This window comes from Trachymyrmex septentrionalis, unplaced genomic scaffold (assembly GCF_001594115.1).
Source record: "Trachymyrmex septentrionalis isolate Tsep2-gDNA-1 unplaced genomic scaffold, Tsep1.0 scaffold247, whole genome shotgun sequence".
NCBI lineage: Eukaryota > Metazoa > Arthropoda > Insecta > Hymenoptera > Formicidae > Trachymyrmex > Trachymyrmex septentrionalis.
The window spans coordinates 110,119-128,020 of record NW_017305405.1 but is presented as its reverse complement, the minus strand read 5'-3'; the positions used below and the strand labels follow the sequence as shown (position 1 = coordinate 128,020).

At 34.4% G+C, this 17,902-nt stretch overlaps 1 protein-coding gene across 1 annotated transcript in view; it reads left to right on the top strand.

The window, feature by feature from the left end:
- LOC108748841 overlaps nucleotides 1–17,902 on the top strand; it is a 144,132-nt gene that overhangs the window by 26,623 nt on the left and 99,607 nt on the right. The window lies entirely within an intron of this gene.

The following is a 17,902-nucleotide window of genomic DNA, read 5'->3' as shown; positions in this document are numbered from 1 at the left end:
TTTGTGCACACGAGTCACATTGTCGGTGTTTGTCGAAGTCGAAGGTCTTCCAGCACGGTCTTCATCGGCGACCTCTTCCCGGCCCTCCAAAAAGGCCTGGTGCCACCGAAACACACCACTTCTTGCTAAAGCAACATCTGGGTAAGCCTGCTTGATCATATCAAACGTCTCTGTCGCAGATTTACCGAGTTTCACACAGAATTTAATCGCGTACCTCTGCTCTAACGAACGCTGCATTTTCGGCTTATACCACTCACAGAAACACGTCGCGCGAAAATGCCTGTCCTGACTCTCCAGGTGCTCGGAGACAACTGATCAGCCGCTCGTTCGTTAGCTAGGAACGCCCTTTACCGAATCCAGTCGGTGCGAGCACGCTCCGAAGTACAGTCGCGGCGGAAGAAAATCAGTCCTATTACTTTCCGGACAAACCATGTATATATATATTCTGTGTACTGTATTCGAATAAAAAATATTATATACATATATGTACATTATATACCACAGAAGCTTTATGTAGAAGTTATAAATATATTTAAAAAATATAAAACGATTAAAAGGACCTAGCGGAATAAGTGTGGTGAAAATGCCCCCACGGCTGAATTGATCTTTTTTTCTAAAGTAATTTTTATAAAAAGACGTTTACATATTAAATTTTATATATGTAAAATCTTCTATATGGAGACGTGATTAGGTTAGAGCGAAAAAATGATTTTTTAATCATTTTTTTATTTTAGCTTACAATTAGTAAAAATTCAAATAAAATTCTAAAAATCAATTACACCTAGATATTAATGAGGATACTTTTTTATTCTTTTTTGGTATAAATTTCGATTCTACAAAAATGAAAATACTTTTTAAACATTGTTTTCATTTTGATTACATTGATCTATCACTTAAAAAAAAATTGCACGTGAACCTTTGTTCAACGTACAAAATTTTTTTTTAATTTTTTAAAAGTTGGGCTACATTAAAAAAAATTAAATTTACATTCTAGTTAATTTTTTGAAAAAATGATACAAACAGTTTTTATCAATCTCTAATGTCTTTTATTTATCTATAAAATCCCATATTGAAATTATTTCGTTTCTCACAGTCATTATTTTATGTTACAACGTCTCTTGACATATATCGCACTATTGCTTCTTTTTATTTCATTTGACTGTTAAATCTTGACTGTGTTTTACTATTTGACTTTTTCTTTATATAAATTTGTATTACTCATATTTATTAAAAACATATATTCATACAAAGACCGAAATCCACTTAGCAGGACATTCAATAATTATTGTGGATGACTAAGGATCAACGCGATGCTACAAACGCTTTGAAGCGTTTTTTAATTTGTCAGTTTGTAAAATTCTTTCTAATTGGTCCATTAAACGCTTCAAAGCATTTGTAACGAGACTACAGCCTGAAATTTTCGTCATATCATTAGATATGTACACATTTGTCTACGAATATGGTACATATCTAATTATATGACGCAAATTTTAGTCATCCGCAATAATTATTGAGTATCCTGCTGAGTGGTTTTCAGTCTTTGTATGAATCTATGAATCACAAAACACATGGACTTTCGAATATGATAATTTTATGTATTTTTTCTATTTTATATTTTTCTTATTATAAAGTACGTATAACTAATTTTAAGTTATAATTTCAATTTTAATGCAACAATGACCTACAGTAAGTCAAGTAAGAGCGTGGTCGGCCTTACTCAAAGCTAATAAAAGATATCGCCCTAAATCTATCATGAATCCATAGAGGGCACCTTTATCTTTGATGCATTATCAAGGAAGATTCAGTTGTCATTGAACTTTCTTAAGAGAAATATTACACAATATTGTCATTAAGAAATCACATTAAGCGCCATGAGTACCAAATACGCATCATGCTTTGAAGCGTGTTCCTCACGTTGTGTTTCTCTGCACTCACCCGAAAGGTCCAAAAATGTCAACAATTAGCGGCTGCTAAATATATGAAAAAGTCGAAATCATTCGTACAGAAGTGAGTGCAGCGATATAATGTGGCAAAAAATGTCGATGATTTACGGAACGTGGCTCGATATGCAAAGTGGACAAAAAAGACGATAAAAAAATAGTGAATCTGTTTTCGCGGAATCCTGACTTAACATTGCATCAAGGACAAGCAAAATTGAAGTAGAAAGGTTTAGATATATCGTATGAAACTATTCGAACCTATCTCAAGGCTAATAACATGAACTCGACCACGCTCTTACTTGACTTACTGTAAATGATCCGATCGGTGTTGAAATGTCGGTAGTTTGTTTAATATGTTAATCATTATTTTTTGAAAATTAAAGTTATTGTTCCTACTTGTAGCTTTTCTTGTCTATTATTGTTAACCATATTGAAATGTTTTGTAAGTTGAAATGTTTTTACAAGTTGAAAATTAATGATAGCTAATTATTTTTTTATTTTTTATTATTCCATAACATAAGGTTTTATTTTAAATCATTGGGTTGAAAGGCAGATTTAATTGATATTTATACTAATTTTGGTCGGTATTTAGTCTCATTGCTATTGTCATTAATTACAAGATAAATTTCTTTTGTAGTGAACAGATTAGTCAGAATTTCGGTAGATCCTATGTGATTGCCCTAATGGTAGACGCATAATTGGATGTTGTTTTCATATTGCCGCTGTGATATATTATTTATCATACTCGATATCAATAAAAAATAATAAGGCTTGCCGAAATTCTAACTAATCTGTTCAGAAGAAGTTTATCCATTAATAATGATAGTGATGAGGAATAAATACGGACGTTTGTCAAAATGAACATAAATATCAATTGAATCTAAAATAACTGCCTTCCAACTTAGTGCTTTGTAAAATTAAAACTTTATTTTTTACGGAATTATTAAAAATTAAAAAATAATTTAGCTATTATTAATTTTCAACTTGTGATTAACAAAATATTGTAACGTGGAATTTTATAGATAAATATCCTGTTTAGGGAAGCCTCCTCTTAATATGTTCAAGGTCATGACCCTGAATAACCTTCAACAAGTTTTAGTTGTCGCTCGTTATTTATTAAAAAATTATTAAGAAGAAAAGTTAAAAAAAAGATTTTTTATTGTATTCTATAGAACAAAATTCTCTGCTTTAAAATAGATTTCCTGCTTTAAAAACAAAAATTTTTTTTGAAAACATTATTTTCTTATATATATATAATTTTTATTTTTATATAGTAACGCATAGAGACGTATGACTTTCTACGTTTTGCGTGAAAAGTCGTGCGCTCCATAGCAGGTGGGGAGCTGGGGTTAGAGTTGTTTCGCATGGACAGTCGTAAAATATATTTTAAAGTAGCAAATTTTTTGTTTTACATAGAACAAAATATAAAAAATATAATATAAAAAGACAATTTTTAAACTTTCCTTCTTAATATTGTAACTTTTTAACAAGTAACAAGCAACGGTTAAAATCTGTTGGAGGTTACTGAAGGTCATGACCTTGATAACATATATCTAGTTCAAGGTCATTGGAAGAGGCTCCCCTAAACAGGATATTTAGCCTATTCTTCTTCTTCTTCGAATATTAGTAGCCCGGATCCTCGTTATCGAGGTAAACTTGGCCAGTCGTTTCCAAGATCCTTCCAACCTTCCACAGGAAAGACAATTGTGCAAACCGCACGAGTGAAAAGTAATTATAAGCAGAAAGAACATCAGCGCTTACTCCCCCTCCTCTCCTAAAAAAAAACCCTTCAGCCCTTCAAGCTCCGGCCGCAGTGACAGATGGCACCACATGAGAACAGAGGGGGAGAGTAAACGGAAAGAGGGGGGAGGAGGAAAGTTAATAGTCAATAATTGTAGAGATTTAAAGAAGGAGAGGAAAAGTCTGCACATTTTTTAACTTGGGGATCCTTAAGCATAGGAAAGATGTTAGTAGAGTTATGAGGAAAAGTTTTCTTAAGGAATTTGCAGAGAGGAGCAAATCAGCCACGGGATAATGAACAGTAAAATATCACATGATTGGTAGGATCAACACAAGAGCAAGCCAGAGAGTCAACCATATTTTTCCTAAAGAGACTATGATTTAAGTTGTAATGATTGGCTTGAAGCCTGTTGATCAGAACAATTTCTTGTCAGTTGAGAGCCTTACAGGTTTTGGTAGAGTATAGCGAAGCGTAGTGTTGACCAGTGGATCTTGTGGACCAGCGTTATCGAAGTATCTATTGAAGAGAGTTAGAGACTCTATTGGTCCTTAAAATCAGGTTAGAGGATGGAAGCCTAAAATTGCCTCTACCGCCTTCAAGAGTGGCTTCCTTGGCAGCCTTATCAGTAATTTCATTGCCAGGAATACCTCGATGAGCCGGTATCCAAAATATAAATATGAAGAAGATATCAATGCCTCTGTTTAAGGAGGTAGTGAGGAGGCGTTTGATCCAATGGATAATATACTTAATAAGCGCTTGGTAGAATTAATAGATTCTGAGACGCTTCTAGAATCAGAAAAAATAATCGCCTTGAAGTATCCTGTATCTTGGATCAAAATTAGAGTCTGGAGAATCGCCCAAGCTTTGGCCGTAAAAACCGGTATCTGTGATAAGCTTATATGAAACTGATCAGCTTGGGTGAATATGTTGCTGCCCCAGCGCAGTCATGCTCATTCAACTTAGATCCGTCGATGTAAAAGATGATAGCCGAATCACGAAAACTGATAGAATTATGTAGAAATTCCTGTTTAACGGAGCAGTCTGGCTTATTTTTTGTGTCTGAAAGAATTTGTTGAAATCTTGCTCGCCAGATGAAATCTGAATAAGAAGTTTCAAAGGCCGGGTGGAAGGTAGATTTAAAAAGACTATTAAGGATATAATATTTAAACGAAGGATGAAAGAGCACAGGATCTCTCTTCCGGTGTCAGGGCAATTCTCTCCATGGAACGGAGATTGCGCAGAACTACGCTATTATTCATAGACATTGATCTTAGTACAAATCTCTCTGTTACAAGAGCGAAGCGAAGTTTAAGCGGCAGTTCCTTGGCTTCATACAAAATAACATTAATAAGCGTGGATTGTCTATAGCCAAGGGCAATTCTTATTGGTTTATATTGTAGCCTTTTTGTAAGAACAAGGGTTTATTATTGTGTAATACAAAGATTTAACAGTACTCAATGGCCCCTCTGACAGCTCTGTATATTGTAAGTAGTAACTGGAGATGTGAGCCCCACCAAACAGCGATGATAAGACATTGATCAGAGATCTTCCTTTTTTAATGACCTGCTTAATGTGGATATCTCTTTGCAGACTAAAGTGATGCCCAAAAATTTGATATTGAGTACCTTTTCCACCAGACGATTATCTATGTACAATAAATTCTTAGACTAGAATCTTTATTAGCTGGTTTCCTTTTCTTAGAGAATATCATCCATTTGAACTTGTTCGATGACAGTTCCAAACCTCTGACGGATAAATATGAAGAAATCATCTTTAAAGAAGACTGAACATTGTCGAGCGCTTCCTTGACCCTTACAGATGACGAATACACAACAATGTCGTCAGCATATTAAAGAAAGAGAGTTTCCGGATGAAGCTCTAGTTCTCGGATGCTGATGTTAAAAAGCAATGGACTAAGCGTGGAACCTTGGGGAGTGCCTTTATGAGCGTGGTAGATATTACTGAGGCATCCTTCCTTCACGAAGTGAATATTTTTTTAGGATGATAGTGTTTGCGACGAATTTACGTAATCTCGCAGGAACTCCAATTTTTCTGAGTTCCGAAAACACCACCTCAGGGAGCACGTTGTCAAAGGTGCCAGTGAGGTCGAGGAAAATAGCAAAAACGATCTCGTTGGCAAGAAAACTAGCATGTATGTTATTTGTGAGAGTAACCAGACTCTGTGCATGATCTGGAGGGTCTAAAACCCATCTGCTCCTGAGATAAAGTCGCCTGTGACTCCACAAGCCATTGAAATCTTAAATAAATAATCCTCTTCAAGATTTTTAGAATACAGGAAGAGCGAAATCGGACGAAGACCAGAGTTCGCTTTGGGTATAAAGATTATGAGGGAGGACTTCTAGGAGTGCGGGATGACTCCCTCCGCTAAAAAGCGGTTGAACAAGCTCAATAGAAAATCTTTATATTTTTGCGACAAGGAAGACAGCATAGTATAGCTTATTTGAGTCCCCTACTATAAGAACTTTCTTGGAATCTATGTATGATAAGGAGCTGTGACAGTTTATTATACCATTCTTGAGATGTGTGTTGATTAAGGTAGCGATAAATGTTGATAATGATCGTCTGCTCGTTATTGATAAAGATGGATATGCCCTGTATTTCTAGAGAGATGGATGATAAAGATCAGAAAGATTCATGTGAATAAAAATGATATTTTTTAATAAAATGCCGACGACCTCTTTATCCGATTCCGGTAATGTTCTTTCTGATAGCGTGAAAAGCCGATAGTCGGAGTGGCGAAGCAGGGTGAAGCAGAGTCTCTTGTAGACATAGAATATCAAAGTTTTGTTAATAGATTGAAGTTGAGGGAAGTTGCCGCGAGTATGTCAGCAATTCCACTGCATAGTTCTAATAAAATAAATGCTGTTGCAAGTGAACTTGATTAATCTGCCCAGAAGATATAACTGCGTTGTCGAAGGAGAGAGAGTTAGGATTGCTCATAGAATTAGTAAGAAATTCAGGACTAAAGCCAAGTGTGATCAATATGTCAGAAATTTTGCGGAGCAGGAGATAATACGGGGAATCATATCTGTAACAGCTGGAATGTTCATCAGAGACTCACAATTTTCCAGAAAGCCGATAATTTTGTAAATTAATGTTGATGCAGCGGAAGAGTAGTTTTCTTGCGTTGATTGATTCAAGGGCATATTCCTCCATTGGATGGTTGATTGATTAATTGATATCCGCTGGCCTCTGGTTCCGTCCTGATACGATCATTTGGAACGAGCAGAATATTCTGGTGTTTACATGAATATTCTGGTGTTTACATGAATATTCTGAGGTTGGATGGATGACCAGAAGAGAGTGCTGATAGTATTTGGTATTTTTCTGAAATGTCTTTAACTTTTCGAATAGTAGGTTTTCCTAGAATAGAACTTGGAGTATATTTGCTGTTGAGCAAAGATTCCATAACTTTGGCGTAACTCGGATAAGTGTCTGGCAAGTGAGAACCTCCTAGATTGTCAGAACCGAGGCGTTGGTATTGATTATGTAGAGGGATAGATAGGGAAGAAGGAGAGAAGCGAGGTGCATTACGAGTGGAAACGGAAGAGTTAGAGAGAGGATAAATGGGGAGTTTCAAATAGGGGAAATTTTTAAAATTATACGTCACGTTGTGGAAAGGGAGGGAAGATAGAGTTTAACTATTCTTTTGGCTTCAACGATAGGGATGTTTTCTTGTGCGGCTAAATTAAGGACAGTTTTGTGCTTAACAATGACTGGACATGCGTGAGAGGTTGCTAAATGTTCGCCTCTGCAATTAATGCATCTCGGTTGCGATTGGTTAGCTGTGCAAGAGTGACTTTCTTCGCGGGAAAGCCCGCAGAAGAGACAAAGAGGTTTAGTGCTTTTACAATCTCTACCTATGTGGCCAACTTTGTAACATACGTAGCAGATCCTGACTTTAGATACGTACGCATCGACTTTGTATAAAGGATAAGTATAAGTTGTGTTAAATAAGGCAACTTCTCTGGGAAGCGTTTGTTCCGCGAATTTAATGCAAACTGTTCTCGAAAGAACGTATGTTGTTTTACCAACATACGTCTATTCAAGACGCTGGACGTCTAGTATTTTGACTGAGAAGGTTAGGTTTCCTTTAATGCAATCCACCGGGATGAATTGGGCGATGCCTCTAATAATGCGAAAAACATTGAATGAAGGAATGAAAGCCCTGAGATTATTCTTGTCAAAGGGATTAGAAATTAGGCGATTAGCATCCGTTGATTTGACCTCAATAATGGCTTTATCGGCTTCTAATCTCTTAAGAAGAATGTCACCCTTGACAGACTCGGAGATGATACGCGAAAGCACCGAGAAGTGAATCGGGGATGACTTATCCGAGTAAACGTATACGACAAAGGGAAGAACGTCATTATTGGAATATACGTTAACAACTCTATTATTGGTCTCTAGAGCCTTATCCGTGCCGGGCTCTAATTGGTTAGAAAAAGACCTTTCTCTGAAGAGGTGACAGCTGGGATCTTAGATTTTACCTCATCATCCAAGACCTGACCACTGCATTTGCGCTTATTATTTTCGAGGTTAGTGTTCTTTGGAAGCGGCGTGTTAAAGACCTCTATGTTTTGGAAACATGGCGAAGGAGAATCACTTGCAACGGCTTTCGCTATTAAGTTGGCTAGCATCCTTCCCTCAACAGAATTCGATAGCGCATCTGAAAAATTCTTACTTACAAGCGAGCTGGAACCAAAGAGTATGGACTTTTGAGAGTTTTAGGTTATATGGAACCTGATTCAGGTGAAGTAATGGTCTTCATATATGGTGTAAGAGAGTTCGAAAAGCGGCCACCGAATTCCCCCCGCCCCAGGGATCGATGCCCTCGACATGGGTCTGAGGGAGCGAATGTTCTGAGAGAGCACCTCGGATGGAACGTAAAGAACGTAAACAGGACGGGGCTTGATCAAGAGCAGGCCAAACAGAAACGAGGAGGAAAAGCCTCACACAAAAACTCAAACGACACCGTAAAGTATTACAGCGAGCGAACCTCCGTGTGCACCCAATGCCGCAATTTTATCCGATATTTATCTATTAGAGAGCTGATAAAACCTGTCATTTATTTCTTCAAAAAATTAATGAGAAAATATAAATTTAATTTTTTTCAATGTGGCCCACTTTTTGGAAAAATCTAAACAAAATATATTTTGTAGCAAGTTGAACAGAGATTCATGTGCCATTTTTTTTAAATGGTAGATTATCTTAATCGGTGAAAAAAATGTTTATAAGATATTTTTATTTTAAAAAAATCGAAGTTTGCATAAAAAAAATATCCTTTTTGATTTCTAAATATAATTAATTTTTTAGAATTTTTTTAGAATTTTATTTTATTTTTTTATTAAAAGAGACGTTTTACAACTGTCCGATACCGATTTGATTCTTTATAAAATATGTTATTAAACACAAAAATCTAAGAGACACGTATCTTTTTATATGGGTGTTTTGTTTAAGGAATGAAATACCTCTTTAAAAAAAAAACTGCCTTTTTTATTTTCTCAATAGTTAAGGTGGTCCGGAACTTTTTACACACTTTTGCACGCACGCACGCACTATAGTATATACAGTAGCGCAACTCTCTGTCGACCTTTGATGTTAGTGTTGTGATTGTTAATGTCAAAATGGAGTGCGCATGCGTGAAATAAATAAGTTACCTAGCGTTGCCACGGTTACCACCTTCTTCTTTCTTTTTTTATCCTTTTTTTATTTTGTCAAAATTCCTCGCAAAACTCACTAGATTTATTCGCATCGCAATCCAACGAATTCGTTGAAGTGAGTAAGCTATTGTAGGAGCATATTAAAACATGCGACGTGAATAAACCTGATATTGCAATGAAATAATTTAATCTTTATGAAAATTAATAAAAATAAATTGTAAATATATTGAAAAATAAAGAAAAAAATATAGGAAAATTAGGAAAAATATTAAATTAACTTAAAAATGTATATTTGTATAAAGAAATATTATGTAATTGTATATTTATGAAAATATAAGAAAGCGATATAAAAGAAATTTATACATACCTGTATATGTCCAAAAAATAAGTTTAAAATACAACAAATAAAAAAAAATCCTTTCTTGATTTTCTATGTTTCTTTTTGTTCACTTTTTCACAAAAATTAGAGCAATCTCTCGAGATTTCTCATACAACATTTCAAATGGACATTATACATAATATTTCCCTTTAAATTTCTATTATGAACTATGTATGCTTGAAAGACAAATGTTTAAGTGGAACATTGAAAGGCTTATTTAAATAGGAGAGAGAGAGAGAGAGGGGGGAGGGGGGGAGAGAGAGAGATAGCAATAAAAAAAAGGAGGAAAAGAGACGGGGCAACTTACTTATTTCACGTATGCATACTCTATTTTGGCCAACATAAAATCAAAAGAGTTGTGCTATTGTACTAATATACTGTGCCCGTACGCATGCACGCATGCACGCATAGTAATTAAGCATATAGAAAACTATACAAATTTTACTTGAAACATCTTATCATACATCTTATTGTTTCGATGATAATTATTTATTCACATAAGCATAGATAGAGTATATAAAGAAGCGTTTATAATTAATTCTAAAAAATGATATGTTATAATATTGACTTTATTATACATGGTTGAATTTGGAAAAGAAATCGTTAATTTGGTAAAAATATTTGAAAAATTTGAGAAAACGTGGTGGGGATATACCTTAACAAAAAAAAATTTGTTTTCTTCACAACTTTGAAGTACTCTTGAAACCGTACAACTTTTGTTTAAAAAATTGTTCCATTTTTTATACTTTCGACGATATTTGGCTCGGAAGAGAAATAAATTTTCTTTCGTTCTTTTTTAAAAAGGCGTTTCACTCCTTAAACAGGAGTTAGCGCCTGTATTAAAAATACGTGTCTCTTAGATTTTTGTGTTTAATAACATATTTCATGGAGAATCAAATTGGTGCCGGACAGATATAAAACGTGCTTTGCAATGTAAATTAAAATCCGAAAATTGTAAAAAAATTGATTTCTCGCTTTAACTTTGTCACGTCTCTATATAGAAATCTAAAATTTGATACATAAGCGTCTTTATATAAATTACTTTACAAAAAAAGTTAACTCAAAAAGCCGTGGGGGCATTTTCATTATATTTATTCTATTAGCCTTTTTATTGTATAATTAATCAGAAAATCCATATTATTCAAGAAAAAATCTAGTCGACACAAACGAAAAGTAACATAACATCAACGTTATAACTTCGCCGTTTACTTTGTTTGTTTATTTATAACTTCGCACTTTGTCAACAATATGAATGTAATATAACACATGGTGTTGTGTAAAGTCTTTTTTACTAAGCCTTTTTTGCATAAGCATAAATGTAAGTGATTGTAGCTATGTAAACCTAGATAGCAAAATGTTAGCAGGATGTCAACAGACTGGTAGCAGATTTGATCAGAAAATGTTAGCAGACTGACCTTGCATGAGCTGATGTCGCATTCTGCTCCTGTTCTGCCGACAGAACTTGTTAATATTCTATGCAAATATTAGGTTGTTCGGAAAGTAATTTCGTTTTTTCTTATGAAAGTGAAAGACGATTTTCAATCAGAGGCGTTTCAAATGATCATGAACGGTCGAATTCGATAAATTTAATCTCTCAGCGATCTCACAAGATGTTATTCGCCGGTTTACATCAATTAATGCCTTTATTGTGTCTTCATCAGCTTCAACTGGCCTTCCAGAACGTGGTGCATCTTCAACATCAAAATTGCCGGATCGAAATTTTGCAAAGCAGTTTTGGCACTGGCGTTCTGTCAATACATCTTCTCCATACACATCGGATAATTTTTTTCTTGCTGAACAGCATTTTTACCTTTTCGATAGTAAAAAAGTAAAATATGCCGAAAATGCTGCTTTTCACTTTCCATATTTGATTGGGCACCAACCAAAAACTACTGCGTAGAATCAATCGAACTTTTTTCACGAGCAAGCCTTGTTATATCAGTTGTCAAAATATATAATGATTATGCGACTTAAGTATGAAGTTGGCTGTGAAAAAATACAATAAGTCCTCTGTTGGGAAAAAACGAAATTACTTTCCGAACCTAATTCCAACCTAATAGATTGGCAACAGAAATCAAACAGAACCTGCAGACAGAATCTAATAGCAGATTTGAGTCTGTTGACATAACTTGATAGCAGATTGGCAGCAAAAACTGAGCAAGATCTGTCATTTTCATTTAAATTGACCTAGCTTTTTATAAGAAATTTTTTGTACATATATATAAACGATAATATATAATTATACATAATTGTATATAATTATAAATTTATATATACTAATGAAAACTGGAAACAATCTCTCAATACAATTTTATTGCTAAAATATTGATTACTTCATATTTCAAACAATATATATGAGAAAGTTATAAAATAGTAAAAAAAATATTCGGAGATTCAGAAAGCACATTCCGAAAGAGTTTGGGAATCTCTAGGAGACTTGCCTACTATTCGATTTACATACGCCGACTCTTATAGGACTCTCCTGGACGTTTTCTTCTTACAAGCAAATCTAGAGAAATTCATCTCGTGACGAGACTGTATATGAAAATGGCAGATTTTGCTCGATCTCTACTGCCAATCAGGTTATGTCAGTAGGATCTGCTCGCAATATGATGTCAGATATGTAGCAGACTCTGTTCGGTTTTTGTCATCAATATGCTAGCATAGCATGTTAGCATGTTTTGTCATATTTTTGACAGCAGTTTGCTGACATTGATAGTACAATTTCTGTATACAGTTTATTGCTTTTCTGCAATCAAAAATTGGTAGCAGGCTCTGCTCAAAATCTCCGCAGGTTTGGCTATCAGAGAATTAACTCATATTCGACTTTGATCAATTCTTACAACTATATGCAATTGCAAAATGGATTTAAGAGTTGGAGAGACTGGTTGCGTTCAGCAGAGAAAATTAATTAGTTAGCGCTTAGTGATTCTTTAATATGATTATTTTAATAACAAAAAACTCAATCTCGGGCGAAGTAAGAGTCAAACATATTTCTTAAATTTTCATAAAAATATATATTATATTAATAGCGATGAAGAATTGTTACATCACGTAAAAAATTGGACTATAAACTAGTAAATGAGTACGCTGTTACAAGTTTCGGCTTCCGGTTTGAGCCCTCTTCAGACATTAGTATAACGAACAAGTAATAGAATTCAATCAATCGTCGCAAATGATCGCATGTTCCGAATGTTATCGATTCGGGTGAGTCTTGGTCTCCACCATAATTCCCGCATGATTGAATTGTCGTGAAGTATTACAATTATTTCGATGAAATTCTAGTTAATAAAAGGGTAAAATTAAAAAACAATAAACCACCACTAGCATAAGGCTACGTTTAAATGCAATAATAAAATGCTGAAGATATAACCAAAAGATAATAATCCCAATTCTTTCATAAACTCACCAGAATCCATGTGTAACTTAAACATAAATGTCCAATACGAACTAAAAACTTATGAAATACAGTAAGAAGCACCGATATGTAAGAACGACATTACGTGTCTAGTTTTATATACGTTCAGTAGTGCGGATCAACACAGACTGAGAGAGGAGACGGATTATTCTTAATCGAAAGTCAAACTTTGTTTATGATGGGAATATAAGCTTTGTGAAGGCCATCGGTATCAGTCTGTAAATTGAGACCATTCTTTTGTTTCTTGATATTAATCATCTCGGAAACCAAACGTCTCCGATAGCAAGGCTCTTCATCTAAGATTACGACTTCGTCCCATTGGAATTCGTGATCCAGCTGGCTCCTATGCTCAGTTATGACAGAACGCCCAGAAGTGTTGTATCTAATGTGATTGCGATGTTCAGCAATCCTGGTTTTTAATTTCCTGCTCGTCTGTCCCACGTATGAAGCATCACAATCACCACACGAAATCCTGTAGACCACATTGCTCTTCGATGTATGTGGACAAATATCTTTCTGTACTTTGATGTATTTGTTCAATTTATTGAGACTACGGAAAGATATTCTGATGTTGTTTTTATTGAAACGTTTGAACTTTTTCATGTGGAACGGAATGAATGGTACCGTAAGCCAAGAAACAGATTCACTCGTCCCGACATTGTCAGCCAAAACTCTATGTGTTATGTGTCTATTTCTAATCAAATTTTTTATACATTGATTGACTGTGTCAAAAATGTAGGTCAGTGGATAGTCATTGTCTAATAAAATGTTAATAATAAACGTCAAATTCTGTGTATGAAACTTAAAGTCTGATAGTAAAAAAGCTCTGTCAACCAGCGAAAGAATCGTCCCTCTCTTTTGTGTCATGGGATGGTTAGAACTAAAATTCAGAATCCATCCTGAAAAGGTCGGCTTACGGTACCAATCAACTCCAAACCCGTTTCCAATGATAGATATAGTAACATCCAGGAAACTGATTTCATCACCCCCAAATTCTGAAGTGAATTGTAATCGTGGAAAGAATTGAATTGTTTTTACTATTGAGTCAATTTTGAGATTTTAATAATACTTGATTAACGCTTCACTAAATCTATTCTTACGTATTTTAACTGTTACTAAATTATTTTTATTTAATATTATATATGTATATATTGATATACATTATATAATACAATATTTTAACTTTTATTAATGTTAGTAATGTATTATCTCATTGTATTATATTATTTCTGTCGCGCGTCCACATATTTATAGTAGTATATCTCCCTATTAACAGAAATAATCATGTTTTGACAATCTTCTTGGATATTTTAACTGCTAGAATAAGATACAAATATCAATCAGCTTTTAATAATTAATCATGCCTCGACAACATGCTCCCTTACATTTTAACTGCCACCAGGATTATTATTCAGTTTAATTATTGATATCAGCGTTCAAAAACAGTTAGAGAGAGCGAAGTATTTTTTCATATTTTTTTATATATTATTTCTTTGTTCGAACCACATGTAATTTATTTATTATATTTGTTTTACCGTACTGATTATTTTATATGTAAACATTGATAATGATCCGATCGCGATTGAAACGTTTGTTTATAACCGGCACATTTTATTAAAGTTTGTAATAATTTTAACTAAAAGATATCATTGTTTATTTTCCAATGTTTCTATTTTTAAATTATAATGATTGATTTTTGGCTCGTAGCCGTTTTTCTTTATCGCGTTTTTTTTATTTTAATATAGTTCTTGCCTTTAACTTTTCGCTGGATCTAAGTTTTAGGAACCAATCATATTAAAGAATTGTTAATCAGCTATTGGCTGCGTTCAGTAGAATGTTTATTTTATAACTGTTGGAAGTTTTCTTTGCGCTGATTAGATTATACTTTTAGATATAGAAAAATAGTCCTATGTCAGCCTGTAATCATAAAGCGGTTATAAAACTTGTGACAAATATATTACGTTCTGTTGAACGCACCTTATGGAAACATCTAGTTGGAGATAAACTTCTTTATGCAGCAAAAATAATGGCTAAAATAGCGTTATAATTGTTATATATAATCGGGAAAGTTACTTGAGGGCTCATACAGAGCGATCTTTTTTTAAAAACGCAAAATAGAAATATTCTGATATCTTATCTGATTTGTAATATAGTGTAATTGAAATGCACATAATTTTATTATAATTTTTTACGAACTAATTTGTAAAATCCGACTCTGCACGCGTTTTTACAGCAAAATAAAAAACGCCAAAAAGGTCTGACGCAATATTACTTATAGGGAATAAATTGTTAGTATAAAAACATGTTTTTGCATCGTGAATAAAGAGAATATCATTTTATTCATTATAGGGTGCGATCCATTTTACGCTCACAGTACTTGTAAGCATAATTTATTTTTGTTTAATATTAGCTGCATTCAGCAGAATGTTTATTTTACAATTGTTGAAAGTTTTTTCGCGTTAATTGGATTATATATATACATACAGATCTAAAAGTATAATCCAATCAGCGCTGTTTTGTGTCGCTTGTCTGGAAGGTTCGCTCGCCAAGGCGGTTGTAATGACGACGATTCTCTTTGTTGTAATAAGTTTGATTTATTCTAGATATGAATAACGATTTCTTCGAAACGGGTGATAGGCGATGTTCGTAACAATAATTGCGATGATCGATGTGTTCGGTAGATGAATGCACAGATAGTTTACACTAGGTACGACTTGGAGTGATTTCTCACAATCGTTCGACAAAATGCGAGCAATAACGAGACCGGCAAATCTCGTCGGAAACTCTGGTTATTCTCACGCACTTAATGTTTTCGCGCGGTCCGCGTATATCGGTCACGGTAAGTGACAGAACACCGGCGATACGCGACGACAAATCGGTTGGTTCGCACTTAATTTGAGAAGATGCGTTGAGAATGAGTATTGATTATGTGATCTTTATCGATCGGAATCGGGCGCGCGCAGCGAACTGAATATTCGCACACGGAGCGTGTACGCGATAGTCAGCTTTTCGGGATTTGCGCAAGGGGGGTCGCGTGCCATCTGAGATAGACAGCGTGATTAGAACAGAAGCGAGATATGCTCGTGTTTTGACGGCTCGATATCGATGAGCTGTTTACTTGCCCCGTGAATACATGAAAATTAACGATAATTCCGGAACAAGCGCGAAGAAAACTTCCAACAGTTGTAAAATGAACATTCTGTTGAACGTAGCTATTGATAGACAATTAGGATAATATTGTTATACCCGTGCCGAACTCCAGATTGCATCGAGCCACTGGTTAAAGACATGAAGAGCATATCGCCGGGCAACGAGTAGCTGAGTGGAGACGCAAGTTAGACAGATTCTGTGATGAGATTTGATCGCTGTACTAAACGTACTGCGTTTTAAATAAAGCGTCTGTTCTCTTTTTTACATACGTATCTATTTATTTCTACGAATCGGGAATGTGCGCTTGTGCGGGCTCATGGTCTGTTGAGAAACACTGCGCGAGTGCAGCAATATAAGCGTGAAAATGGAACGCACTCATAATGTTTTGAAGAGCGAAATTGCAAAATTTGACTTTTTAACAGGCTTCATATCTTCATAAAATATAAGTCAAAACAAGTTTTATTGCAAAATATTTCTTATTCAAGGCAATATATTATATAGTCTAAAGGAGCATTTATACTTGTACTAATCGTATACCGTAATTTGTAAGGATTGACCAATCAGTCGATATGAGTCTTCTTTCATTCGATTGTAAGAGAGGAATACTCGATTGTGATCAGTCAATTCTTACAGATTATGGCATACGGTATTACGGTTAGTATAAATACTCTTTAACAGAGTGCAGATATGTAACTGCATCGCAAATGAAGTGTAAATGAGTTCCCAACGAACGAAAATAATTTGAAATAGAAATAAATTCATTTAGACATTTGCGCTTTTGATTTTTTGAATCCATTTGAATTAAAAAAAATAATATAATATGGACATGAATACATCCAACATGATGAATAGTACATTTATATCCTTTTGAGTTCAAAAATACTTATGTCATAAATAAGTTAACCATAAAGACATAAGCAGAGAATTTGTTTTTATAATAATTTTGTGTTTATAAAGCAGAGAATTTGTGTAATTAAAGCAGAGAATATTTATTTTTAAGAACTAATTGATGTTGGGTACGCGTGATTACAGTGCTCATGTCGCAATACGTCGTGGCTGTGATTGCTTAATCTGAATAATTGTCAACTTTAATGATTAATATCTCGATTCTCAGGGCAGAGCGACATCTTTTTTTGCCAGATTCTTTCATTTCATGCAAAAACAGCGTTGAATGAGCCTAATTTCATCAAAATTGTAGTAGAGGAGGGCGTTCTAAATAATTGCCAAGAATTTATGCCCTCAGATTATTTCAGTTCATTTCAATCCCGCTCCAGGAGCGGGATCTAAAGCGCGAACTCAGATAAATTAAAATGAATTGCAATTTTCAATTTATTTGAATTCATGTTCGAATGCTGGGTTGGCTTGTTACTCCTGTCGACTTTTAATAGTTATATTGATGTTATGTTACTTTTATGTTAATTGTGAACCTTTTAGAATTAATTTTAATGCAATATTATTAGGAAGCACGTATAATGTATTAGTTGGGTCTTACTTTTAATCAAAATAGTGGTTATCATGTACTTAGAGTTTCTAAAGAATGAATTATCACTATTTTTTAAATTTTTAATTGTTTTTTCTCCACAAAATGTG